Source organism: Xenopus laevis, chromosome 4L (assembly GCF_017654675.1).
Source record: "Xenopus laevis strain J_2021 chromosome 4L, Xenopus_laevis_v10.1, whole genome shotgun sequence".
Classification (NCBI taxonomy): Eukaryota; Metazoa; Chordata; class Amphibia; order Anura; family Pipidae; genus Xenopus; species Xenopus laevis.
Genome location: NC_054377.1, coordinates 67,496,009 through 67,523,132, shown reverse-complemented (window position 1 = coordinate 67,523,132; position 27,124 = coordinate 67,496,009).

Here is a 27,124-nt window from a genome sequence, read left to right as displayed (position 1 = left end):
GAGGTTCATGCTATTTCACTGGAATATACTATTACACTGGAAAATGCTTCAGTATTGGTAAAATAACATGATTTGTGTGGATTTATATGCTACGATTTCCACCTAGTCAATTGGCTCTCTTATGTAGTCCATGATGTGTAAATTGGTTCCAAAAATAGTGGAGCCAGAGTTAGAGATTACCTATACTGGGATTATATAGTTTTTACAGGATTATCTTCTCTGTGTCATTACATTACAGAACATTACAGTATTTCACGCCTTCAGAAGAGGAAAAAAAGAATAAACAAAAAAATTTGGAGGCATAAAATACAATTGGGGAAAAGCAATAAAAATCATGAACAAAAATAAGGCATAATTAACAACCACAATCCATATATTTCAGGATATTATTGATACATGTCATATTTTAATTGTACCAGTTAAATTTTTTTGTAAGAAGGTAATGTATTAGTTGGTTTAAAATTAAAAGAAAATGTATCATTTACACTATGTACTGATGCAAACTATAACATTTCTGACCTTGTTTGTTCCACTAGCAGATAAGATGCTACGAGGTTTCGGAATTTATGTGAAATATAGTCAAATGAAAACATTAAAAACTTTTATTACATTACCACAATAAGAATATCCTAAATTGCAATGCTTGTAGGCAGCAAGGTTGTCATTGATGTGTCATAAACCCTTCAAATTTGTCAAAAACAGAGATGATGATCCTGACAAAATGCTAAAGAGCATGGAGTGTCATTGTTGCTTCCTTTCTTTAACTTAGATTTAGGGTAATTAATTGCATTGCAGTAAGAAAACAGGTGAAAAAAGAGCCAGTCCTAAAGAAGAAGACTTCATAAAGTATTGCTTGCAGTTGCCAGGAATTCATAAAAGGTCACCCTTTTGGTCGCAGCTTAGGATGCAATCAAATTCACAAGTCTTGATATATTAGGTTCTTAAGAATTCTCCAGCCAAATGTGCATTCTGTGTGAATTAGATGAAACGTGCACAAACAGCTCTGCCTATAAAAAACGAATTAAAATGGATAACTCAACTGAAAAGTACTTTTTAACTATTCAACATTTTCTTCTCCAGCAACAAACTTTTTTTGTCCAGGTGCTAAACTATAGTGAGAGGAAGCCAAGATGCAAAACTTGTATTCTTTGTAAAAGGATAAAGCAGTTCCTGTAAAATGTTCCTTTCCATTATCAAAGTAAATTCTGATTAAGTGAGACTAGTTGGAGTTGACAGGTTTGATAAATACCCAAGAAAGAAGCTAAAACAGGCTTGGAAGAATTCTACGGCTACAGAATTTAAACCATAAAAAAGAGCAATGTTCTGTGTGATAAGATCAGTGTAACTTAACTACTTCAAAGACAGCTTAATAAGGTAATTAATAATAGGCACAATTGAGATAGGATCATTATTAGAAGATAAAGTTGAATGATACCATAATTTTAGATTTGAAAAAAACCTGCACACAAGTTATGAAAGAATTTCTAAGTACTGTTAATCATTATTTTTAGCACTGCCCTCATAGAATATTGTAATCAATTTCTTCACTTCCCCCAGTTTTATAAATGCAAATGATATAGGTGCTTTGTTCATGAGTTCCCCTATATACAGTATCCTGTCTTGCCAGGCAGTCTACTCAGCATTCCTGTCATTTGCTGCCTGCTGTGCCAGATGCAACAAGCACAGCATAAATACTTGTTTACATGGAACTAAGCCCAAGGCAGTACCTGAATTGTAATCAAGATATGCTGTGGGCATAGGTTTTCCACCTTTTAAAAGAATACTTACCAGACAGTGGGGAGCAGTGACCTAAAAGGTGTGTGGTTATGATGTAGAGGGGGCAGGGGCACTGCACACAACAGCCTGAGGATGGATTATGGAGCCTTGCAGAAAAAAAGGTAAGTGTTGGGTACTTTGGGGGCTGACCAAGGGTTAATCTTAAGGGTATTACAAATTTACTGGCAACTACATTGCAATTAGTAATGCAGGTGTTTTACCAGCCAGCCCGGTAAAATACCATCCGGGTGGCAAATTGAATTGGGAAACTGGTGAAAACCAAGTCTGATACCCCAGGATCAGTGCCCAGCATCTTTAATTTATATGTAACATCTGATGAAAAGCCTTCCCAGAAGAGTATAGAGTACATTTCATTTTAGCACCATAGTGAGGACCAACCTCATATTAATATGGATGGACAGGCATTTTCATCAAACTGCCTCAAAATTTTGCTGCTACTCCAGTGTATTTTGTGGAAAAAAACTTGAATTTGTAGAGGTTTTTTATACCCCAAAGCCGCTAAAAATCTGAATTTGAAAATACTCCAGCTAAAACCTGTCAAGGTCATGTAGGGTTCAATGGCAGATTCCCTTTAAAATTTGATGATGTTGATATTGTGATCTGCACTGGTTTTAGTACCATAATCTGAAAAGGTCTGGGTTATCAGATGACAACTGGAAAAATCGTACGTTTTGGGCAGGAAATTAGAAAAAAACATACGATTCAAGTTGTTGCACAATTTTGTTGAGACTTTTCCCATACCGACTTGTTTGAACTGATTTTTTCATAAATTAGTTAAATTCATGAATGGGATTTAGGTTGACTTTGCTTTAATTTAAAAAAATTGGATACATTTGAGTTTTAGTAAATATCCCCCCATAGACTTCAATGTAATCTGGGAGGAAACTCACAAGGCCACGTAAAAACATCCGTAGACTCAAATGTATGAAGAGCAGTGAAAACACACCCATTGGGGGTCTTTTATCATTATTGGGCAAATTTGCCCATGGGCAGTTACCCATGGTAATGCAATAAAATGGTTGCATTCATTGTTTTACTTGTAGCTGCCTGAAAAAAGCCAAGCATTGATTGGTTGCTATGGGTTACTGTCCAAGGGCAAATTTGCCCAGTGTTGGTAAATAAACCCATTGACTTTTCATGAATTTTCACCATTTTGTGAATTTATTGAAAAAGAGATTTTATTCTCTTATCACTACCATTAATCCTGTATACCAAAGTTATGTTTGCACTTCTGCCACTACTCCGCTAGTGCAGTTTTGTTCTCATAGCGGGCAATGTTGCTAGTAGGAGGTTCCGGATCGCTTACTGTCTTCAGTATCTCCATTCTGAATGACTCTATTCCAAGGTACGACCTGACCGAGTGTATTTCCATCATACAACACAAAGGGAAACTAATAAAATTAATTTGCTAAAGTAAAGTACAGATTGTTACTGTAGTTTCCTAATTGGAGAGAGAAAACCCCTGGATGCACTATTGTTCTTCAACACCTTTTTGGGGCCTTGAGTTTTCTATGGTGATAAGGAATACTACCATTTCAAGAGGGCCTGATATATATGACAGTGAAACTGGATCACAGTGTAATGTCAGAATCCATGACATTGGTCATTGAAGACAGTATCACTGAGTAACATGTTGCAGACAACAAAGAGAAGAACCATGGACTAGACCACACTCAATCCAGAATGTCAAATATAGCATCAAAAGTGAATCTCAGGGATGAGCAAACTATTGACTGGGCAGATGTCAATAACTGATGCCAAATTGGGCAATGATCCAGGTTTGCATCTGTCTAAAGGGACTTGGTTCATGGCTTGTGCCTGCTGTGCACCAGAAATGATGTGGTGCTTAGACTGTGTTGGAAGCAACAGGATGTGACTGTGTTAGCACTGAAGCACAGGGCCTGATAATAAGGAACTCTGCACAAAATGTGGGAACAGTGGAACCTGTGTAATGCTTCAACACAAATGTATGTGTGAGAGAAATGAGGTCTTCCTCAAGTGACCATTTTAATTGTTGCTGCTCTATGAAAGAAGACTGTAGTGATCTTAACACCAAATACTGTAGTAGCTTCTACTCTTTCCAGAAAAAGGCAAAATCGTCCATTTGGCATACCAGAGTGCCTGTGAGAAAGTTCTTTTGTGAAACCTACCTCTGGTTGCAGATTATTTGAATTGGAGGTGTTGATTTAAATTAATTCAGTTTATCTAACAATAGTTAGTTATTTTTCTATCACAAAAAAATATAAAGGAATAAGTACATTTCACTGTCGATTACATTGTTGTGGGACCCATTTGTCAACACTGGGTAAATTTGCAACAGGACAGTAACCCATAGTAACCTGTTTTCAGTCAGCTGCCATAGGTTACTGTTCTTTTGCAAATTTGACAGGTGTGGGCACAATGGCCTAAGTGCAGTAACCTATAGCAACCAGCAACTGTAAACCATTCACTTGGTTAGATTGGTTGCTATGGGGTTAACGAGCTGAGATAATGGTTCCGTTGTTTCTATATGAGCTATATTGAACTAATATTTTGCATACACAATACAGATTTTGGATGAACAGTGTTAGCTATTTATTCTTTATTCTTCTTTATTTAGAGGGGGGAATAAGGAGATGCATTCTAAGGCATTCTATTGTTTAATTTACCATTGATGCTGTCTCCTGTGTCAATAGATGCTATTAATCTTATTGGTTCCCAAGCTCTGACCTTATACTTGCTTTTCAAACACCAAAGCTGAAATTTAAGGATAGAAACACCCAGGGAATGAACTTAATGTTTGGGGATCTGTCATGTCCATTTCGCTTGATAATCAACAATCTCCTTCTGAAAGCTAGATTTAGCTTCTAGCTGTGCTAGTTATGTAAGGAACAATAATTGGATATTAGTATTTGGAAGCAGCATTGCTAAATGGTATTACCTTTGGAAGAGGGGAAATGGATTGATGCTTATCACTTTTGCCACAGTAGTAAAATTACAGGGTTGGCAGAGTCTGGTATCAGATCAGCATTGTAAAATTAATCCAGCACCTGCGAAAGTGGATAAGTCCAGTGCTATTACAAGCTCTTCTGCAGTTGATAATGAAGTGAGAAACTTAAGAGACCTGTACAGTCATTTTATATACCTTCCTGGAAAATGATTTTAACGTGGAATGATGGATTCTGCCAGTTCCTAGAAAGGCTTCATACCATTAAATCTGTTTTAGAAATAGAAGTCTAATCCACAAGAGGAGCATCTCAACAATTCAAACATGTTTTCACCTTGCACACAAACATAGCTGCAACAGAAAATTCTCATGCTGTTTTTTATAAATGTAATCATATATCAAAATAACATGCATAGATCGTGGTTTGATAATGGGTATTTGCAAACAAATGTAAGTATCTTCTTATTATATATTTTTGGTAATACATATTCTCGTGCTTCACTACATTTTGTAAAACACTTAGGGCTGTGTTATATATAACATGTAATAAATAAATATCCCACAGGGTAGAGGTCTTACATTCTTTATTATCTTAGATCCAGTGTTAAATGATCTTTATTACAAAAACTGGATGTTAGAAAATCTGCTAGACTTTTTAGACTACTACAATTCATGCAAGCTTTGTTCTATCATCTTTTGTCACATTAACTAGTGTTTTATTAGGCCCAATAACATTTTAGGGGGCAGATTTATCAAGGGTCGAAGTGAAAATTTGAATTTCAAATTTTCGAATTAAAATTTTCGAGTTTTTTATGGCCAAAACTGTCAAATTCAACTAGGGAATTGTTAAAATTTGATTTGAGTTTTTTTAAATTTGAATTACATTTTTTGAGATTTATCATATACAGGCACTTTAAATACTCAAATTCAACTATTCACCACCTAAAGCCTGCTAAATTGCTGTTTAAGCCTATGGAAGAAGTCCTGGGATCAATGTGCAGTTGTTTGCAGCCTTCCTGATATTCAATTCAAATTCGATTTGAGTTTTCAGATCGATCCTATTCACCCAAGTTTAAAAAATTCTAATTTAATAATAAATTTTGATTAGTCAAACTTAGAGTTCATGGGAGTTTATCTGAGTTTTAAAAAACGCCCATGAACTCGAAATTTGACCCTTGATAAATCTACCTCTAGGAGTTGTAGATGTATTTATTTTTAGGATGCCCAATTTATAATGAGCTTATGGTAAAAGGATCAAGTGAAATTTCTTAACTGTTTCCAATTCCTGTTGACCAAAATAACAGTGGTACATGGGGCCATAGAGATCTCCATTTTTTAATTTTGTGGGTACATCTATTTTGTACTGTTGCTTTTTTTTACCTTGCTTAGTTGCAGAAAACATAATCTAGAAAGAAAAACACCCATCATACATACATACATGGAATTCTCAGCTTTCAAATATATAGAAATAATGTAGCCATTTTAGTATTCATGGGGATAGTATATTAATGCACAGTATATGTTTCTCACAGGACATCATAGCTATTAGGGACTGGCCTGATCTGATTACAGTTAACCTGGAGGGTTTGCTTGATTTAATAAGGTCACTGGTCCTGGTGATCTTTAAAAAAAATCTTGCTACTGCTGATGATATAGGCAGGTTTGGACTGGGCCAGCAGGACACTCAGAAAAAACCTTGTTGGCCCCGCTGGCCCAGGCCTACTTCCTGCCAGCAACTCTGAGCTCCCCCGATCACAGAAGTAAAAGGTACACATGGCGGGGAGGGGAGGAGTGTTGTGTTGTTGATATGGTCTCTGCTGGTTCTCACGATTGGGGCGAGGTCCCCTGAGGAGGCAGCTGCCGTGGGCCCCAGACACCCAAGTCTGACCCTGGATACTGGACAACCCAGTATGATTTAACCCTAGATAACATTGGAATATTTTAACATTTTGCAAAGATTGAGTGATACATGGCTGAGAACAATGTTTAGATTCTTATTAATTTAAAATAAGTTCACAACTAAATGCATCTTTTGTGACTTTGAAAGCACTAGGTGGAAAATGGAAAGAGAATCGCACAGACACCAAATATGTTGCAGGTGGGGAGCATCCCCTATTTTTTATTGTGACCACCTGTGCATCAACGTTTCGGGGGGGATTAACCCTATCGAAGTCGAAGGATTTATCGCTATTCGTTCGATCGAACGATCAAAGGAATAATCGTTCATTAATCCATCAATCGAACGATTTTCCTTTGATCACAAATTGGCTAGAAAGCCTATGTGGACCTTCCCCATAGGCTAATATTGAGGTTCGTTAGGTTTTAAGTGGCAAAATATGTGGTCGAAGTTTTTTTAAAGAGACTTCGACCATCGAATGGTCGAATAGTCGAACAATTTTTAGTTCGAATCGTTTGATTCGAAGTTGAAGGTCGAAGTAGCCAATTCGATGGTCGAAGTAGCCAAAAAAATACTTTGAAATATTTTTTATTCTATTCCTTCACTTGAGCTAAGTAAATGTGCCCCTTAATCTTACAATGAATGATATAATGAGTATTTTAGTTCATAAGCTTTTGTCAGGTATTGCTGGGATTCGAGCCAGGGACCTTTGGGTTTCTGGCTTGATCCCTTAACCATTTGGCCAGGTTAGCAGCCTGTAGGGTTGCTCACCATATGTTTCTTGTCCTCTGCAGCCCCAGCCCAGCTGCAGCCTGATTGGCCTCTGCAGCCCCAGCCCAGCTGCTGCCTGATTAGTTGCAATCAGCCAATCAGGGCTGACTCTGCCTATTTAAGGCCAGCCCTTAGAACACTCCTTGCTGGAGCATTAAATGGTCTCCCTAGTACTGTGGCAGTGCCCCTGACGAGGTTGTTCAAGCTCTTGCCCTTTTCCTTGTTATTCCACCTTGCCTTGGTCTGCATGTTTTTGTCTATTTAGTCTTATCTTGCTTTACCCTACCTTGTTCCTTCCCAGCCTTGCCTTGCCTGTTCCTACTTCCTGTCCTGTTCTGCCTTGAACCCTGTCTTATAACTTCCCTTGTCTCTCTCTCACTCTCCAGTGCTCGCCGCTCCTCTTGCTATTCTGCTCCAGTCTACTCTCGCTTTTCAGTCCCATCCTGCTTTTCAGTCCTCGCCTGCTATCCAGTCCTCCCCTGCTATCTTGCTGTTCAGTCTCCTTCTGCTCCAGTGTCCTTCTGTATCCTGTCCTCCCACTGTCCTGTCCCCCCAAATCTACGCCCGTCCAGTCTCATCCTCTGGGTCTGCACCGATCTACGTCCTCATCGTCGTGTCCAGTCTGGTCCTGACCTTTGCCCGCTCCATCCAGCTTCACTCTGCACAATTTGTTTGTTTTTTCCAAGGTTGACATCTGTAATACTAATGCTATTTTATATGTTCTTTTCCAGGTTTACGGCTAAACCAGTTAGCACATACAGATAAAGCAGAATTGAATGATGCATATGACACACATTATTGCCCTTGACTGACCATTTATTATAATGTAGAACATTTTGAAGCCATATCCTGCAGATGCTTAAGTTAGTTTTGTCTGGGCTTCAAATCCCTACAACATATCTAGTGGGCCTGAAAATATGTTCTCCAAGTGCATAGTAATTTTGCCCCTGTGTCTGGCACATTTTTTATTTACATGGAACTGTGACAAAAAAAGAATAAGACTGATTATTCCACTGCTCACACTCAACAAAAGTGCAACCATACAAAATATCTCCTGCCATTGATGTAGCCCAGTGAACAATGCAAAGTGTGTAGTATGTGGATTACATGGTATTCTTTTGAAAAGGGTGTATTACAAGTTACTTGGGCATGCCATGCATCAATAAGAACAGGATAAATCGTGGATACATTTAGATTCCCTTAATTAAAAAAAAAATAACTAGCATTGTTTTAATTTTTTTAAATACTTTGTTAAAACGAACAATTTACATATAAAAATAATAAAAAATTTGTACAGTGAGGTCCAGGGTCACAACAGTTCCATTGTTTATTTCAAACACATAGACTGCTGGCTAGTGATGGGCGAATTTATTCGCCAGGCGCGAATTCGTGGCGAATTTGCATGATTCGCCGCCTGCGAATAAATTCACGAAACGCCCGCGAAAATTCGTGGCAAAAGTTCGCCGGCGTCAAAAACATTTTTCCAAAAAAAACGGACGCCGACTTCAAAAATGGGCACCGGCGCCAAAAAAATGGGCGCCGGCATCAAAAACGGGCGCCAGCGTAAAAAACGAGACACCCCGCCGTTTTGCGAATTTTTCGCCGTTACGCGAATTTCGCGCGAAATTTGTGAATTTTTCGGCGAAACAAAACGCCTCAAATTCGCCCATCACTACTGCTGGCTATTAAAATGAAAGTTTAAAGATCAAGACATTAGTTGGACTTTATCTATATACAGTTTATGCTATATTTTCTTCATTTCTTTTTCTTTATAACTTTACCAAGACAGCTGTCAGGGCTAGAACTTGTACATGACAAGTGGTATGCCTGTAATCCCTTTTCATCTCATTCCTTGCTTTTGATGGTTATTGCACAAGACATGCCATTTAAACAAGGGTGCATGAAAAATGTATATTGAAGAGCTGCATAGATACTGACACACTCCTTTTAAAATATATGTTTCTTGTGACCCAGTTTTTAAGGAGAGGTCTGGTAGATTTTCATGTCAGTGTAGAAGTGTGTACCGAAATATACACAACAAATTAAGGCATGTTTGTTTGTGATGAGCACATTTTTTCACATGCTGAATTGTGAAAGCCAGTTTTATTCATGTGGTCACTGATATATATTCATAAAACTGAAAATGACAGCTGGGATTTAAATAGCTAATTTAACATGGTATGAAATTCACAAACAAGACACAAAATACTTTGCAGAATATCTTGTCCAATGTCATCAAATTTAAGTTAAAGAACAAATAGGATATTCAACTATATAAAATCAGTACAAACATTTCTACTTGTATTTACTTTTATCATTTGTGGCTGTAATACCACTGACTTATTAGAGGTGGTGGCACTACGACTGTATAGAAAGATCAGGTGCACACTCAGGCCCTTCGCAACTGGTTCCGCATGGTGCAAACGGCTAAAGGGAGACGGCACTCCCAATCATGTAGTAGTCCAAAAAATCAAGCTGGCACACAAGGCGAGTTAAACTGGGGTCATACCCCTGGTGTGTTTATTGCGTCACACAATGTTTTGGAGGGCATTCCCCTCCATCACCTGCCGAAGGGGGAAAAATCATCATTTTCATGATAATTCCCCTTTAATGTTCTAATTTAACCCCTGGGTATCTACAAACTCCTTTGTTCTTACTATGACTTTACATGCTTCACAACTCCCACATGGGTATGTACTGTTTGTCTTAAAAGTATTAAGCCATATTTTGGGGACACTTCTGGTCAAAAGGTTACTTAAATTGCAGGCTAGTTAAGCTACAACCGATGGTTTCACTCCTACCCATTTTTATAAACTGTTATCAGTGCTCAGAAAATGCCAGTGTTTTTTAATGGTCATTAAAAAATAGTTTTCCACTGGTTGTAACATGGTGTGATCATCCTTACCAATCCATCCTGCATAGCACTAGGCTGATGCTTTTTAGAAGACCCATATTGAGCTTTCTCCTGTTTGATCCATTTTTTTCAGATATTTCTTCTCAACCAATGTTAGAAAATGGAGGGGGGAACCTGGTTACCCAAAAACATTTTTACGGACCTTTGCAGGCTATCACACTGAAAAAAGGATAAGACGCCAGCGTTTTTTGGGACTGCGAAAATTTTTGCACTAAAAACTGAGGAAGTCCTATGCACTACATTGCACTTCGCCTGGTCTGAGCTGGTGAAGGCAAGTCTGGTGAATGAGGTAATGTTCAGTAAAATCCGCATCTTAGTGAGTTTGCGCAGTTACGTCCATTTGCCAGAGCAAAAATTCACTACCTGGTGTGAAGCAACGCTAGCGTCTATCTCGTTTACTGGCGAATTGACGCCTGCGCCCGTTAGGAAAATGGCAAAGTCCCTGGGGGCAGTAATGATAGGGAATTGATGCCACTTCGCCCTTTAGTGAATCTGCCCCCAAGAATCTTGTACTGAGGATGCATACTTTCCACTTACAACAATGAGTTTTGTGGATATAGGCTTTCTAAAGACTTCTGTTGGGATCACACCTTTCACAATATTAATGTTAAGTTCCAAAAATGTAAATAGCTTCTGATCATATGCTCAGGGAGGCGAACGGTAGCGAAGTTTCGCTGCTCTTACTTCGTCAGGCAAAGCGAAGTTACACTAGCGATGCCTACTTTGCATACGGCGCAAAGTTAAAATATAATGGACGTATATATGCTGCAGCAACTACATTACATTACACAAGCCCAGGAAACCTTTAAAAAATAAAATAAAGGTGTTCTATTGCTCTATACATGTGCCCACTGTATCGTTGAGTTGCCATATGTTAGGAATTTTTTTTAAAAAAAGAGAGCTGCTGAATTTTTGAAACAAGCATATAATGAAGATATCCAATCTAACATATGCTGTAAATTGTGAGTGCCCATGATCCTCCTTTGGATCCACATCTAGTGTTTTGTGACTATTGCTTTAGAGGATGGTGCACTGCCAGCTATGTTAGAAGTTATAGTTGGACTTAGTTGGCCAATGATTTTGTAATATGCATATGTATTAAAGTGGCTTGGTAGAAATTACAAATCATTCAATTCACATGAACCCTGAACCATCAGGTTATAGTAATTCATGAATCATATAAAGACATAAATCACTGATTCATAATGCCAATACCATTACCAAGTATTGCAATCATTTGTGAGTCTAGTTTGTATGTATGAAAAAATTTAAAAATTGAAATTAAAAGTAAAATGAATTTTAAAAATATGATAATCTATAGGAAGAGTTGCCGTTTCCTTTCAATACAGTTGGAATGACAAGCACACATGTTTGATTGCAGTGTTAAGGCTGTTAAGCAAGTGTTTGGCCATAATATTTCACTGCACTGGTACAAATGTTTACCAAGATTATCAAATGAGTCCCTGTGAGTCAGGGGACTATTTTTGGTTTGGCTAAACTTACAACAATGGTTCAAGATGGCCACTAATATATCCAAAATGGTAGCAAACGTTCATCACCTTCCATGTCTGCATGTGCTAAGAGGGGGCATCAGCAGATTAAATTTTTAGTTTAGAAACACCAACTGTGATAAGATCACAGTCTAAAATGTTCTAAGATTTAATAGAAGGATATTCCAGGCAGTATGGCAGTAGGACAAACTAAATCAAGCAAATCTGGGCATATTGGGCCATTGGGTCCTTTATTTATAAGATTTCATAACAATGTGATAGAAATCCATAGCATTGATGTCAGGTAAAATGTAATTATTCCTTAAACATAACAGCAAAGAAAGAAAAGGAGAAGAGAGGTGGAAACTGCTGTACAGTGAATTGAATGCAATTATGTCAGGTTTATTGAGTAAGCACATCATAAGTTGCGTCAGGTAGTGATAAGAGAAACTGTGATCTTTACAGGTATGGGATCCGGTATCCAGAAACCTGTTATCCAGAAAGCTCAGAATTATGGAAAGGCCATCTCCCATAGACTCCATTTTATCCAGATTAGCAAAAAAGATGTAAATAGTTTCCCTTTTCTCTGATATAAAACAGTACCTTGTACTTGATCCAAGCTAAGATATAATCAATCCTTATTGGAATCAAAACCATTCTGTTTTGTTTATTTAATGTTTACAAGATTTCATGGTAGACTGAAGACATGAAGATCCCGAGCATTTTGGATAACAGGTCCCATACCTGTACTATGATGACTGACCCTGCTCCTACTAGAATATAGAATCTTAATATCTTATACTGTCTCTTATAAGTATATAGTACTTATTCCTACAGTTCCAAAGCCATGACAAATACAACCAGGCTAAATGAGCTGCTCTGGGCCAAACACATGCCTGAAATGTATATAAAATATTATAGAAGACAGGAACATTTTTCTGATTCATAAATCCAATTTGTTTTGTGCTAGACATTGCCTTGATACAAATGCCACAAATGCTGACAGATTGTTTCTTGGGGGGGAAACAAACACATAGACAACATACCCTTAAACTAAACACATTAAGTACAAGGTCATTCTGGAATATCACCAGCAACTGCAATAATATGTGAATATAGCCTTAGGTTTATTTAATGATGGAAAGAGGTATAGAAAACAAAATGTGCTTAAAGTGACCCATATTGTACGAGATATTAACTTGCTGTGGCCATGATTCTTATTTTTTTGTGCAAATATATATCTTTGGAAGTGAGAAATTTATTCAACCTTTAACAATTTTTTCACTGTTGTGGTTCATTTCTAATGGTTTTGTACTGGTGATGAATTCAATAATACAATTTTAAACATTTTTGAACTTATTATGCACCTTTCTGGGTGAAAAAGAAGGTTTTTAGCTGTAGTCAGCATTTTCTACCGTCTTTTTGTAACAGGTATGTAAGCTGAAAGATTTGCATATGTTAAGAGATATTCAAGTTACTTGATAAAGTTGTAGCACATACTCAGCAATTTAAACAAAACTCTCAAGTTATCAAAATAAATACTTTAATTATCATTGTACTCTAAAAAGGTAATAAAAATGAAGTTGACAGTAAAAAGAAATACAGCGTGAAAGTTGCATGCTGATAATGAGCTCTTCACGCCTCAACTGTTGTAAAAAACCTCTTGTAAAGTATAACAATAAAAAAGACAGCAATGACTTATTTTTAAATATGTTCTTTTTTCTAGTAGGAACATGAAAACAGTGGCAAGAGGGAAGTAAAAGTGAGAAATGGCAGAAGAAATATCACATGTTAAGGAAGAGGCAGAAATTAATGTAGGTTTTTAATAGCTGAAACAGGAGTATTTTATGAGTCCTCAGTCAAAATTATAGCAAAAGAGCAGCAATGATATGGTTTGAATCAATAAAAGCGTCACAAAAGGGAAAAGACATAAAGTTCATGTAAAAAGGCCATTATTTTTACTTATGTCACTGAAAGAGTAGAGTAGAAATAAAATACAAATATCATGTAGGACCTGGAGAGTAGATCCTTGCTGAACAATATTGCAATAGAGCGTGTATCACTAGACTATACACACAATTCAAGTTAATGGATCACTAGGTGTCATCCAGTATTTAAAGGTGTCTAATGAAATATCTTATATCTTCCTGATTCTCCTTCAGTACTATAAACAGCTGTCCTTACTCTTCAAATCAAAACTTCTGTGACTGGAAGTCACTTGTTTTCAGAGAGAGCTGGCGTCCAAATGTTCGTGCAGCACAGATCAATACAATGTGCATTTCTAGACAAAAACTTCACTGTAGAGACTATACTCATGCTATTTCCACTAAAAATTGACATTTATATATTTTCTGGGCAGACTAATTTTTTTGTTAACCATACCTCATTATAACTGTAAATTATTGGAGAATTAGAGCAGAACAATGTCTCAGGACACTACAGGAAAAATGTAGGAAGGTCTTTTATACACGTAACCAATTAATGTTATGGTATGCTTTAACCGCCTATCTGCATAAACTGGATAGCAGATATTGGGTAATGGGTGCTGTATATGTGTTAAGAAGTAGAAGCCACATATACTGTACATGTACAGCACTTGCATAGAAGTCTCATTTAATTTACAAATGTAGCTGCAATGTAAATAAAGAAAAGACTAAATCATAATCAGTTATAATTGCTAACCATAGTCTCTGTACCAGTGCTTCTCTTTATTAAAATATATGTCAACCAGGGGTACTATTCTAGTGAGTGGCACACCACCACCTTGTTGACTCTCCTAGTGTTCTGTTTATGTGGGGTGCAGAAAAAATTGGAACTTAGATTTTAAAAGTCAAGCTTTACCTCTCTTGTGCATGCAAGCATACTAACCATAGGTATTTTGAACCTGCTATAATTAACTGCACAGGCACACAGACACAAGTAAGTGCTGTAATTACCACTTGCTTTTAGAAGGCGTTACTTCCAGGGTATTCGTTACTTGTAAAGCCTACACAGACTACTGACATGCATCTGGTGAATTATACACTATAGGAATTACTCTCAGAAAAAGTTATGCCACAATTCCACAACCTTGTTGTTCATTTTAAAAAAATATACTGAATTGAGGGTAAAACATGACTGTCTCCATCTGATTTTGCCCTTTGCAAGCTGCATTTGTATTCATAAATGAACTTCAAAGAGCAAGTTTTCAAACATTCACAATAACATATTTATTGTCTGAATGACAATGAAAAGTAGATATCGAGAAGATAGGAACGAAAGCACACTAACACATACAAACAGTTGATATGCATGGTCATTTACCAAAGGGATACAAAAACCCAAAGGAAGCAGGTCATTTTATCTGAGCCTACTAACCATGTTTTAGATGGTAACCATTAAGAGTGTAATAAACAACAGTAGAGAATCAATTCAAGAATAACTGTATGCACACAGTTATTATTGTATTTATATTTTTCCAATAATCATGCTATCTTTTTTTTAACCTTGCCATCTTTGAAAATATTATCGTAATCAAATTTCAAAACCAATAATTAAAGTTATGTTTTAAATTAAAACAAATGCTATGATCTTTAACCCCAATTAAAACCGGTAAAGGACAAAAAGCACTCTGATGTAAATGTAACTTCTCTGCTGGTTTAGGAAGAACTAATCTTATTGTTGGTGGTTGCATGTAGCTGGTATATCACAGCATTCAATAATGTATCCATGTTAGGCTATGTATTAAAAGCCATGTGATAAATTGACTTTTGTGCTCTATTGAGAAACCCATATGGAGAGAAATTTACAACTAATTTAAATTTAGTGGCAATAAGGTTCCAGAAGAAGCACTTTTGTGAAGTGCAATTTTGGTTTATAAGTGAACTGAAAATGGAAATGGATTGCTAAAATATTTGATTTCTTCTACAGCCAATAAACTTTACAACAATGCAAGTATATGTCAAATTATGTAGATGCATTGGATGGGAAAGGTATACTGCTGATGATGACACTGTAATGCCTAGGTGGAAAATAAGTAAGAAAAAAACAGATATGAAGCAGAGTGCAATGCAATAAATGTTTTGATACATGTCTGAAGCAACTTAAGTGAGGTATTAGTGAGATATTTACCGATAGACATCACCAGAAGATTACTGAAATCAACAATTTTACTTTCCCTGTCATAAGCTATGGAATAGCTCAATTGTAGGGTAATTTTGGGCCCTAGGCCTTAAGATGAATATTATTAGTAGGTACTAAACTACTAAACTGATAAGATAAAGGGAAGAATTAACTATGAGGAAAGAATATTAATGTTGTTTTTTTTTCCTCTGAAAAAAAGGATTGTGGACCATGAACCAAGAACTACCCCTTTATAACTGAGGAACAGAACTTTCATTTGAGACAGCAAAAATGCTTCTTCATGGTGAGGGCATTGAGGTTGTGGAATTCCCTGCCTGATGATGCTGAGATGCTGATTCTATTAATGTCTTTATTTGGATTACTTCTTGGACAATCAAAATATTCAAGATTACAGTAATTTCAAGGTCTATATTTAGTTTCATTCATACTGTATATACATATAATGTATGTGTGTGTCTATCATTAATGGTTCATTAATTGATCTCTATAGGTATGTGTATGTATGCTGGATATTTGGAGGGGTTGAACTTGTCTAACTATTGTAATTTTTTACTCAAATTCACTATGTAACTATGTAATTTTAATAGCAAAGGCATTGCCTGGAGCATTGTCATGTATCCAGCATAAGCTTCTACCATGCTATCATATTTCACAATTCATTTGCTAGAAGCTCCCTCGGCTGGACACTTGTTGTAATTGCACAAGGCCATTTCATATTTATTCTGCACCTCCACAAGGTTTATGGCAGAACTGCATTTGGACTCGACTCGATTTTACAGTCCATGCTGTGGAAGAAGCACACAGTTTCATCTCCTCCTCATGGTAGCATTGCTGGTAAGCAAACATAGTTTCCTCTTTTCATTATGTAGTCCCCTGAAGTTTGGCCACTAAGGTTTCCTAGATTAGTCACAAGGCAGTGTGTACAGGTATGGGATCCGTTATCCAGAATTTTAAAAATGATTTCCTTTTTCTCTGTAGTAAGAAAACAGTTGCTTGTACTTGATCCCAACTAAGATATAATTAATCCTTATTGGAAGAAGAACCAGCATATTGGGTTTATTTAATGTTTATATGATTTTCTAGTAGTCTAAAAGTATGAAGATCCAAATTATGGAAAAACCAGTTATCTGGAAAGCCCCAGGTCCCGATGATTCCGGATAATAGGTCCAATACCTGTATAAAAATATATATATATTTGGAAGCCATGTGGTTCTAAGGGCTTTTCACCAGAGACTGCTCCAGGTCGAAGGGATACAAGAGTGGGACCCTAAATAAGTGCAAGATCTAGTGAGTGGTGAGCTATTTCCTGTTAGAGACCTCTCTATGACAGTTAGTCTCAGGGCTATTTAGCTGAGCAGTTTCTGGCTCCACCAATGAGTGTTAAAGAGAGAAGGTTCCTTGTGGCATTGTTGCCTAGAGAGGTAATCAACATATAGGCCTTGGGGGCTAGTTAGCTTTACCCAGTTTCCACTCTAAGAGGAGTTCCAAGAGGAGGGAAGAGAACTTTAGGTGCAATGATTGGTTTTTCCTTACATGTTCTATAGAGGTGTATACTCTGTTCACAGTGTTGTTTGTGTGTATATACTGATTGTGGAACATCTGGCACCCATTCTTGTGAAATACCAAAATATAGCAGAATGGCACTCTGCCTTCAATTTAGCAAGGGCTCACTTCTGAGTATAGAGGACTCATTTGGCTCACTCTAATTTACTATAGTCTTACATAGGCAAAATGAAGATGACAAAGAAATTGAACTGAATAATGGAAGATATGTTGGAAAAAGAACAGATTTCTTTTCTTGCTGGCATGAAAGGTAAGTACTTTCAAAATGGAAACAAATAATTGTCTGGAAGATCCATGTTCAAGTGGGTACGTTGAAGGATGCCAATGTCCAAAATAAAAGCTTTGGATCATTTTTGCCATTGAAATCTTGACCCCCCTCCAATAATTAAACTCTACAATATGTGTTGAATGAGAAATACTGCACATTTTCTTCAAAACCTTTAGATGTCTTTTCTTGTGTTGCTGTTTGCTGTTTAGAAAGAAATAACAGGAAATATCTGATAATTAAACTATATACAATTTATAATGATAACCATAATTAGAACAGGATAAATTAAATTCTCTCCTGTTTGTTGCTAAGTTTGTAGTTTCCTCTGCTTATTGATAGATAATACCATTAAAGGTACTATGATATATTCAAGGGAAAATGTCCACAGAACCCTGTCACATAAGGGTGTATGCTACAGTAACAGAACTCAGTTTCCCAACCATTACCTTTAGATGGTCAAACAGAAGCAACATGTGCCAATGCCTTCAGTTGCCATAAATCAATGTACGATCCAGTACTGTTGGGAGATAATTCATCCAGGGATTTGTTAAAGTCACATCTTTTTTAGTGTAGTTATGGCCATCAATCAGCATTCCATGCCAAACATATTCATAAGAAATATTCATTTTACTGTAAGATATGTCCATAGTTTGAACCTGCCCATGGTCTATTTTTTGTGTTTCTAGCAATATATATATAGCATACATATGTGCAAGGGACCCCTATTATTAATGCCTGCTATAGGGGTCCTCCATGGCTTGTGTTCCCCCAGCCTTCTTCAGCTGGTGCATTCTTAATGAACTGCTAACATTTTATATTCTGAATGTACTGCAATCGAGCTTTGTGCAAGTATTTTTCACTTTTTTACCTTGATGCATCTTTTGTTACTCAATCACAGATTTTAAAAAAAAATCCATTTGAAAATGGACATGTGAAAATATCCTTTGCACTTTGCACCTTGTCAATGCATATTGCATCCTGGGGTGCAGATCAAGTTTGCATCACTTAACACTCTAGCACTTACTACTGCAGCAGTTGTAAATGACCCCAAGGGGGCTTATTAATTATGAGCAGGGGTGAGCACTGACAAACACTGGCAAGCATTTGCAAGCTTGCATAGCACTTGCACCTGTCATTTATAACCAAACCCTATGTTCTCTAATTTCTTAATAATTTCCGAGTTATAAAATTCTATGGCAGGGCATTGATCTATAGAGTATGTTTAAGAAATGTATTTTACAAATTACTTTTTTTTACAGTTGTTAATTCTTTTGTGAGTTCCTTAACCTAACATTTTTTCCTCTGCTGCAGCTAGCCTCATTGGTTGCTTTACTGAGTCAGTAAATTGGGAAAAAGGATCAAAACTATAAAGCATTTATATTCCTGTCAATGGGTGCATGTAAGTTCAGTAGCCAGGCAGATCTTCAGTGGAAAATGTATGCTTAATTTTTTTAAGCAAATGCAGAAAACAATGTATGTGCAAAGATGTAGTATAAACTTTCATCACATACTTTCACCAGCAGGGGGTCAGCAGTCACCCTGCAAGCACACACCTAAAACTCCAAAACTAACTCACACAAGGGCTTAACACAGGCTGCCAATGAATTCAGTCTGTAGCCTGTTATAGCTTCCAAACGACTTTATGCTGTCACCAGGTGATCTACCCTATAAATATTAATTCACAGAGCATGCCCACCCCTTTACGAAGTGGACTCTCTGGGAGCTCTAGGTAAGTGTTTCATCTTGTGTACCATCAATTGCTCTATTATATATAAAAGTAAATCTTTCCATGCACACACTTTTGTATTCACATTTTGTATTAGAAAACACAACTTTCAATATACAGTACAATTGTTTTAGCACCATTTAAATATACTTCCAGTACAACATGCTTCAAATTAGGCCTCAGTTTGTTAATCACAACTAATTTCCACTTTTAACCCCTACATAAACAAACTATTTACATAAATTATGCACATAGCTATTGTAGGGGCCCCTACGGGTTAATCTGCCCTGCAGCTTTAAGGCCCCCACCTTTTTCTTAGAGTGATCTGCCAGGAGAGGTATGACAGCTTCCTGCTACAGTGGGTGTAAGGAGTGGCCTCTTCCTCTTTCGCCTCTGGATGCTGATCCAGCTGGGTGTGCTCAGGGGGACTGAGTACACCAGGCCCAGAAGAAGAGATGTGTCCAAGTCGGGGAACATGAAACCCCCGTGAATGAGGAATAGATATACTAGGGCAGACTTGTCATAGTCTCTCTAGGAGAGAAAGGAAGAGAGGTTAGACAGAAAGAGCAGCTTAAGCTCCAACAAGGATTTGCAGTAAGGGAGTAGCTTTCCAGAGGCTCTATGTGTTGCCTCCAGTCAGGGACCTCAGTGAAGTGGGACTGTAGGGTAGAAGCTGCTTTCCTGACAACTTACAGGAGGGAATGTGTGTGAATTCTGCAAATGCCTAATGGAGGCTCTTCCTCATGAAATGCCTGTGTCTGCTCTAGATGAGCCTGCCTGCAGATCTGTGTGAATTCTCTATATGCTGTTGCCTCAACTCCTGCGTGAGTAGAAACCTGATGTCACTTGCCTCGTGCATAGTTCAATAAACCTTGTTCCTGTTTTATTAAGAACCTCCTGGCGCCCAAGTCTTTTGTTATTGCACAGTAGCCTGTGGGAGTTGTAGTTACACTACATCACACCTTTAATCTTCCATATAGCGAAGGCCCTAGCCTGAATTGTTAGAGTCACATGTAACCCATGCTCTAGTGCACTAGCTGGTGAATTAACCCCGTATGGCCCAAATAGGTGCTACACTATTTACATAGATTACTGGCCAGCAAAGTTCATTAACATTAACAAAAAATAATAAATTCACCCCATCACAATTCCAAAAACCATTAGCAAAAAATAGCCTATTTTTGATTAGCAAATCAGCATCCACTACAGTTATAGTAGTGTATTTACCATAGTGACTAAGTAGTATATTTGACATTTTTACCCTCTTAAAGTGCATTAGTTGGAATATATATACTACAAAAAAACACTGGTGAGGTACTATTAACAATTAAGTTTTCTGATCCCAGGTGATATTAAGTGACTAATAAGATTGCAAATGTATACCAGTTCCACACAATTAGGGGCACATTTACTATTGGTCGAATATTGAGGGTTAATTAACCCTGCAGTTAAGACTAGTTATAGGCTTGGGCAAATTTGACCCGTTTCATCAAAAATTTGCCGTCTGTGAAACGTCGCCGACACCATTTAAAGAGGTGTCTCAGTACTTCATGAGCCCAAAACTCCTCCTAATGCATTTCTTTGTTTATATATGTAATTTAGAAATGAAAATTGTCCAGTCTTGTGGAAACCCCTGCTGTGAATACAACACAGGCACAGAACTGCTTTCTTCCTTTTTGTATATTAAAAATGTATTGTCATTTATGCCAGGTGAGTTCCCAATAATGCAAAACAAGCACTTGCTTTATTACTGTGTGCTGTAAAAAAATTGTAGGTATGTGTAGTAATATCCAGTCATATCCAGTAATATCTAATCTCACACACACATTATATAATTGTCCACCCCTTCCCCTCCTAGATCGCAAGGTTTTTATTCACAAACACCACATCTGAAAGCAGCTACTTAACTAAACTTCCTATGCTGGCTTCAGTTGCAGGCACCATATTTACATGAACTGCACATGTGCAACATCCCTGCTCCCTCACCCTTTCTCACACGCCTCATAGATTACAAACCAGCAACCCTGGTTAGGTTCGGTTATCACAACCATGTGGCAAGGCTGGAGATAAGGAAGGATAATGGGTGAGGAACAGACACTGATCAGCAATGACCAAGAATGAATAAATACTATTGTGCTGCCGATTGGTATCTGTGTTTAAGCTTGGCACACAGGTTACCATAGCAACTGCTATAATTCGTTGCTATTGGTTCATGTTTTAAAGAAGGCAGGCATAGTTGAGTAATGTATACAAGGAGGATGATATGCGCATGCGCCTATTTGGAGATTACACACTGTGCATGCTTTTCAGTCTTGGTCTTGCTGATACAGAATAGCGTTTTTTTCCCCCTGTACTAAGCGCTTTTGTGAAGACTACAGAATTGGATCTAGTAAAAGGCATAGAATCGCTATGGTGGGTCCCGAGAGGCTAAAAATGTTGTCTGGGCTATGACATGTCATTCCCAGGAGAAACAATTTACAGTTTTTGATACATTTGGGGGAAGAAAGATCATAGCTTTGACCTCCTGTATGTCTGGATAAAATAGGAGTAGCTCCTTTGCCATCCTACTGTGAAGTCTTTGTCCAGTTCACTAAAAATATAGATAGGTTAAAAAGAGAACCGCATATACTCGAGTATAAGCCGACCCGAGTATAAGCCGAGGTACCTAATTTTACCACCAAAACCTGGGAAAACTTATTGACTCGAGTATAAGCCTAGGGTGAGAAATGCAGCAGCTACTGGTAAGTTTCAATGATCAAAAAATGAGGCATGAGTGGGTTAAATGTTTTTGAATAGAGAAAGAGTCAATATGGTATCAGCAATGATACCTTAAAAGTAAAACCACCTTAGCTCAATCAGCAATCAAGCTGTACAAAGTGTACAGTAAACTTAAAATCAGCTTGGCCGGGTCCCCCATAGGACCCCAAATAACCCACTGGGCTGGGATGACATGATTGGTGATTGGTGACATAATTGGTGATGACATGATCTTTACTGTTTGTAAATCTACAGTATCCAACCAAGTAAAGATGCACAGGGGTGCTATAGCTTGTGAGCAGTGGGATACCGTACCTAAGAGAACTGAGAAAAGGTTTTCTTACACCCCTCTTCAGCCCCTCTCTGACCGTAACAGAACACAGTGGGTCGTCTGTCCCATTGTGTCACATGGCGAATCTGAGCATCTGATTTGACAGTAAATTAATCAGGAAGTGCGCAAGCTGCTGGGGCCCTGCGGCGCGCAGGTTCCCACAAGCCCCATAGGTGTCACGCGTGAACTGCTGAACTGGTCGGGTACTGTGGAAAAGTACCTTAATGATGGCATCCGGAAAGCAGTGAGTAGCTGCAGGTTAGAAGCGCAGCCATCTTCAGTGAAGAGCCACATCGCGCCAATCAGACAGGTACTGTAAACGGACACTTTTCAATGCATTTGTGGTGCGGCGTACAGTATCCCACAAGCCCCATAGGTGTCACGTGCCGAACTGCTGAACTGGTCGTGTACTGTGGAAAAGTACCGTAATGATGGCATCCGGAAAGCAGCGAGTAGCTGCAGGTTAGAAGCGCAGCCATCTTCAGTGAAGAGCCACATCGCGCCAATCAGACAGGCACTGTAAACGGACACTTTTCAATGCATTTGTGGTGCGGTGCACAGTATCCCACAAGCCCCATAGGTGTCCTGTGCCGAACTGCTGAACTGGTCGTGTACTGTGGAAAAGTGCACAGTATCCCACAAGCCCCATAGGTTTCAAGCGCTGAACTGCCGAACTGGTCCGGAGACTTTTCAAAGCATTAGTGGAGTTCTTAAATCAATAAAAAACCATGTGAGAGAAAATCCATGTGTCTTCAGACAGTACCGTATATATATATATATATATAGAGTATAAGCCGAGTTTTCAGCACTGACTCGAGTATAAGCCGAGGTAGGCTTTTTCAGCATATTTTGGCTGCTGAAAAACTCGTCTTATACTCGAGTATATACGGTATTCATTGTATAATTACAGATACACACATTGTAACTGCCAACTGATTATAGCACTGGATCAATGAGTTACACCATAAATAAAGCCATTTACTCTGAAACTCTATCAAATTATACTGTATATTCAGATTCTGCAAGCTAAAACTTCCTGAATCCTTTAATCTTCTTAGCTGCCGAAATAAGAATCTAGCCCAGAATTAAATTTAAGGCCTCTATTCTTGTCTCAGAATTCTACTGTATGTGTGTTCTTTTAATGCTGTCTTTAGTTGAGGTTTGAATGAGAACAACGCTCAGAGGATCAGTGTTTTCTCGGTTTCTGAAAGCCATTCTCACATCCTCAGCAACTTACAGTAATTACATTTTGCCAACTAAGCAGAACTGCTGCCTTAGCCACAATCAATCTTAGTAAATTCTGATTATTCCCAGTGAATTGAAATGTAGGTGTTAAGACAGGTGCATGATAGAAGTTAATTTTTTTGAAAATTGACTTGTGCCTTAAAATATCATATTCATTTATTCTTTTTTATTACAAATAACTGAATTGAATTGTTTAACAACGTCACTAAATTAACACTTAGGGGCAGATCTATTTCGATTTTAATAAATAAAAACTCACCCACATTCTATTTATTCCTATGGGATTTTTGGAAGCATTTTTATCAAATGGTGAGTTATAACTTTCACCCAGTGATAAATATGCTTTTCAAAATCCCATAAGAATGAATAGAATGTGGGTGAGTTTTTATTTATTAAAATCTAAACTTTCTGATAAATCTGCCCCAATATTCCAGTGAATTACTGTGGTTAAATTTATGTTTTAGTCCAATAGTGCATACCATGATCTGACATACAGGTATTTGTATACAACATACTAAAGAATATTAGTCATAATATGTACAACTTAATTGTATATGCTACACAGGCACACTGCCTAGGAATTATCTTAAACTGTCATCTGTCTTTTTTAACACACATCCAAACACTGGCAAAATCTTGTCATATTCAGCTGTGCAACATTGCCTGAATATGAAAGTATCTCAGTTCAGATAGAACCAAAACACTTATCCCTATGCATATGCCTTTACTGGCTGCCAATCTCCTTTAGAATCAAATTTAAATCACTAACACTCACATTCAAGGCCCTTAGCAATGAAGCCCCTCCCTGTATTTCATCTCTGGTCTCAAAATACACTCCTCCATGCAACCTTTACTCTGCTTCTTACCTTCACCTCTCATCACTTTAGCCCATTCTCATTTACAAGACTTCTCTTAGGCTTCTGTTTTTCATTTACAAGTCAATGCCAGAGGTCTGTTAATGTTAATTGTCTTCCTGACATACAAAATATTTTTTAGATGAAAACACCATTAGAATTCGATTTGAATTTTCGGGCCAGGATTATTCGATCAAATATTAAATGTTCAAGTTTTTTTTAAAAAAAAAAAACTCGCAATCAAGTTGTGAGTACATTGGAATTTATTAGAGAAAAAAAATTAGCATAAATTTTAAATTTGACCTTTGATAAATAACCCACCTAATGTAAAGCACTGAGTAACTTGTTGGCGCTATATAAATAAATGTTGATGGTGATGAAGATTTGTGAAAAATACATAATGTTGGGTAATGAGCTGCGCATTACATAGAAGCATGTCCACCTAACTGTTTACTCAAAATATCCCTGTTGCCATATACTACAGATATGTTTAGTGTCCTTAATTGCAAAATTGTAGTACACACAAATCTTTGCAAAAAGCAGAGAATTGTCAATAGGCATGGACTCTACTGGATGAGAATTAACTGACATCAATTTATATAAAAAAATAACACATTTCTATTACTTTGTGTTTGAAACATCATACATCCTTCAATGTTAGCTTCATTTATCAAGTCCGCTGTTTTAATTTCCGGTAACTACTCAAGATTATGTATGGCAGACATCTACAATAATGACTAGTGGAAACATTTTCAATGGTCTAATGTACATTCATCAAGAATGATGAACATCAAGAATGATGAAGATGTTTGCATTGATTTGCATAGTCGTGATTCACCTTAGGTTTTCTCTCACTTTTTTTTTTCAACATTATCAATCTGCAATTATTTCTTATTCAGCCCAACCTCACTGTCTAGGGCAGATAAAACAGCACAAAGTTGTGAGCTTGATCTATAGGGAGGAATAACTGATGTGAAAGCTCTCTATCTTCTTCAATAAAATGCATTTGAAAAATCATTCTTATAGAAAAGGTGTATCTAAAATTCACTTCTGCAGTTGCTCAAAAATATTAAAAGCTGTTCAAAGAGCTGCAGATTAGGGATGTAGCGAACGTCGGAAAAAAAGTTCGCGAACATATTCGCGAACTTGCGCAAAAACGCGAGCGGTTCGCGAACGGTTCGCGAACCCCATAGACTTCAATGGGAAGGCGAACTTTAACATCTAAAAAAAAAATTTCTGGCCAGAAAAATGATTTTAAAGTTGTTTAAAGGGTGCAACGACCTGGACAGTGGCATGCCAGAGGGGGATCAAGGGCAAAAATGTATCTGAAAAATCTGCCTGTGTGTGCTTGGAAGAGATAGTGTAGGGGGAGAGCTGTTAGTGATTTCAGGGACAGATGATAGTAAGTTTGCTGGCTAGTAATCTGCTTGATACTGCTCTGTATTGGAGGGACAGAAGTCTGCAGGGATTTGAGGGACATTTTAGCTTAGGTAGCTTTGCTGGCTAGTAATCTACTGTTCTCTTTAAACAACTGCCATACGTTGACCTTGTAGGCATTGTTTGCCCAGTTTTTTTGGACGCAGCCACTGAAGCACAGTTGCCAGAAAAAATATGCCATATAAATGCTGAAAATAGTCATTTTTCGCCATACGTTGACCTTGTAGACATTGTTTGCCCAGTTTTTTTGGACGCAGCCACTGAAGCACAGTTGCCAGAAAAAATATGCCATATAAATGCTGAAAATAGTCATTTTTTGCCATACGTTGACCTTGTAGACATTGTTTGCCCAGTTTTTTTGGTTGCAGCCACTGAAGCACAGAGGCCAGAAAAAATTAAACCAGTAGGGTTTGCACCCTAGTTTGTAACGGTGGCGGAGGGAGGAGGAGGACGCTAAAGGACAGCTGTGTGTGGAGTCATGAGGCTTGAAGAGAAGGACAGCTGCATAGAAGTCAGAACAAGTCTTCCGGCGTGCAGTAACCCTCCGAGATCCACCCCTCATTCATTTTAATAAAGGTCAGGTAATCGACACTTTTGTGACCTAGGCGAGTTCTCTTCTCAGTTACAATCCCTCCTGCTGCACTGAAGGTCCTTTCTGAGAGCACACTTGAGGCTGGGCAAGACAAGAGGTTCATGGCAAATTGTGACAGCTCTGGCCACAGATCAAGCCTGCGCACCCAGTAGTCCAGGGGTTCATCGCTCCTCAGAGTGTCGATATCTGCAGTTAATGCCAGGTAGTCCGCTACCTGCCGGTCGAGGCGTTCTTTGAGGGTGGATCCAGAAGGGTTGTGGCGCTGCCTTGGACAGAAAAACATTTGCATGTCTGACGTTACAGACTGGCCAAAGGGCTTTGTCCTTGCACGTGTGCTCGTGGCAGGATTACTGGCACCTCTGCCCCTGGAATGTTGATGAGTTCCTGAAGTGACATCACCCTTAAAAGCATTGTACAACATGTTTTGCAGGCTG